This window comes from Anabrus simplex, chromosome 10 (genome assembly GCF_040414725.1).
Source record: "Anabrus simplex isolate iqAnaSimp1 chromosome 10, ASM4041472v1, whole genome shotgun sequence".
Taxonomy (NCBI): Eukaryota; Metazoa; Arthropoda; class Insecta; order Orthoptera; family Tettigoniidae; genus Anabrus; species Anabrus simplex.
The window spans coordinates 105,771,817-105,774,974 of NC_090274.1; the positions used below are offsets into that span (position 1 = coordinate 105,771,817).

The following is a 3,158-nucleotide window of genomic DNA, read 5'->3' on the forward strand; positions in this document are numbered from 1 at the left end:
GTTTTAAATCATGGATTTATTTGCAGTGTTAAAAACATAGTCAGAACATAATTCGAAAGTACCTAGCTTGTAAGTAGGTAGGCAATTAGGTTATTCTAATTACCGTATTAGTTTAAACAATCAGTATTTTTATAACTAGTTGAGGTTCGACAATTACTTAAACTCAGCTCTCTAGCCTCCACGCCTGTCTGAATGGCTCAGACGGATGAGGCGCTGGCCTTCTGAACCCAACTTGGCAGGGCCGAGCTCAGTGCGATGGCATTTGAAGGTGCTCAGCCTCGTGTCAGTAGATTTACTGGCACATAAAAGAGCTCCTGCAGGACTAAATTCCAGCACGTCAACATCTCAAAAAAACCATAAAAGTTGTTAGTGTGACATAAAGCCAATAACATTATTATTTAGCCTACCCTATGACTATGAGTTATGCTCATGACCACTCGAAATTGTCTCAGTTTGTATGTCGCATCATTGCACAATGCTTCAATAATCGAATCACCAGGTTACCGGTATACGTGGACAGTGAGTATGTAAGTAGACTGATGCAACAGCTTAAATAAATGATGTTTAATCAGAAAACCAGTGGGCTACTGTCCATCTCGCGTAGCCTATACAAAATATGACGATTTAAAAAAAGCCTCTGCTGATAGAAAAAGACATTTTCAAAGATGACCCAGTTCGTTGGCCGACTCGACAATCTTCTTCTCAGTGTGTTTCACTTCATTTCTCCACATCTCTGCTGTCACCTGTAGGATATATTGAAGTATCACAACCTGACAAGTATATTATAAACTCCACTTGCCTATATCCAATAAATAACATTTCCACTTGGCCTACCTGATCAAGAGATTCTTTCCACACAGCTGTAGCTCTGTCCAATCCATGACCAGGTCTTGAAGCCACTGTTTTGTTATAATACTGTTTTGCCACAGACCATGCAAATTCGATGGCATTGAAAAATGAGTGGTATGGAGGAAATCGTAGGACAGTATGGCCTTCACTGTGCAGCATCTCGTCAACAATGTACCTGGTTTTAAAGAAACAGAGAAATATTGTTATGCATACATGAAAGTCAACAACATGAATGTAAACAACATTATCTAAACTTATGTTTCTGTACCTCTTTAAGTGACTTCGATTCATATTACACAACCTTTGCAGCTCATCTTTTGTAGCATAATCTTGATTTCTCTTCAAGTTTGTAGCATCAAATCAGCACCTGTAAGAATTTTAAGTTTTAGTATGAAGTTATTTCTTCTAAAAATAAGTATTCCCTAAAAATATGAAATCACCCCTCTTCAAGGATAGGCCTATTAATTGAAAAAAGTTTGATTTCTGTTGAATGATACAAAAGATGTCTGATTTTAAGTGAAACCAACTACTGTGTAGCAAAGTCACCTGATGATGAAGTCAATGAATTACTACTTACACTACTTTATCCTAACATCTCTCATGAATGTATTTCCATTAGTAGGCCTATATCTGGATTAGAAGTCCACGATCACTTGCATTAAAGATATAAGTATAAACACCCATTTCAATACCTTAGAACAAATGTAATTGCTGCGAACACTGAACCTATATCAGGCAGTAAGAAATAAGAAGCTTGGAAGGTGTTCAACAGTCAGGTATCAAGCACCGATTCAGGTGGAGATTGTCGAATGCAGAATAAACATAATAAATAGGCCTGCAATACAAGTAATTTACTGATACAAATATCCAGTAATATTATATGAGAATACACTGGGGAAGTTTTGATTGAAGTACCTCTCTAAGGTTAATCATTGGCCTAAAGTGAATACCTGCAAGTCTTTTTAATAACCAAGAGATCCCTTGACAGTGGAGAAGTCAAAATCAAAAACCACGTACAGAACCCAATGAGCGGTAAGTTATAATGCCACTACCGATCTCGTGCCAGTCAATTTCAATCAATCGGGCACCACTGATCTGCACTTAGATCAGTCGCCCAGGTGGAAGATGTAGTTTCAGGGATAGGCCTAGTCTTTTCTTCAATAATTTCAAAGAATTTGGAAATTTATTGAAATCTCCCTTGGTAAATTACTCCAATCCCTAACTCCCTTCTTAAAAAAAATAAAAACAAATATTTGCCCCACTTTTCATCCTCAACTTTATAATTGTACTGTGATCTTACCTACTTTTAAAATACCACTGAAACGTATTCGTCTACCAATGTCATTCCACACCACCTCTCCACCGACAGCTCGGAACACACCACTTAATCCAGCCACTCGTCTCCTTTCACCCAAGTCTTCCCAGCCCAAACTCGACAAAATTTTTGTAACGCTACTCTTTTGTCAGAAATCACCCACAACAAATCGTGCTTCTTTCTTTTGAACTTTTCCAGTTCTCAAATCAAGTAATCCTAGTGAGGGTCTCATACACAGGAACTGTACTCAAGTTGGGGTTTTATCAGAGACTTACGTGCCCTCCCCCTTTACATCCGTACTACAAACCCTAAATACCCTCATAACTATGAAAAGAGAGATCACCTCACTATAATAAAATGAAGTAAAATAAAGTAAGAACATACCAGGTACAAAGCCATCTTTCTTTCCAGCATGAACAATAACCAGTCTTCCTCCCTCAGACACAGGTCGACGAATTACTCCTTGAACATCATGTCCAGATTTGTGCGGTCTATTCCAGGAGTATGTGGGCGACCCTGAAAGAGAAATGCACATTTGAAACCAAAGACACCTGATGAAGATAAATTATTCTAAGATTTTTAAATAAAATATAATATATAACATATATATTCACCACTACCCTGTAAGAATACACACACAGAAATATCTTACATACACATACACCGTACGTCAACAGGAATACACAAAGGTTAAGTCTACAAACCGTATCGAAGTCGACACAAGACATGGTATAGGCCTACATGATTAGGTTAGGTTAGGTTCAGAATGAAATACTGCTCCATTTGAACTGATTGTCATTATGTCAGAAACTTATCATAGAAACAAGATAAAAACGAACACTTACCCCAGTTAATAATGAAACTCTTGCCATTAGCTTCGTATCACTGCGACTGATACCTTCTTCGTCGTAGTTCGTGTTTTAATTGCTCGTAGCAATGTACAAGCATTTCTTGACCTGATGTTTGTAAAGGACGTAACCTTGCTTTCCTTTTC

The 3,158-nt window shown here is 37.8% G+C and overlaps 1 long non-coding RNA gene across 1 annotated transcript; it reads right to left on the minus strand.

Moving 5' to 3' along the window:
* Window positions 1-724: 724 nt before the first annotated feature.
* LOC137502422 (uncharacterized) lies at window positions 725-2,618 on the minus strand. The gene is made up of 3 exons (XR_011018784.1): window positions 2,549-2,618; window positions 1,118-1,216; window positions 725-1,024 (listed from the first exon to the last, which is right to left on the minus strand). It is a non-coding gene; the product is annotated as an uncharacterized lncRNA (long non-coding RNA).
* Between the last annotated feature and the right edge of the window lie 540 nt (window positions 2,619-3,158).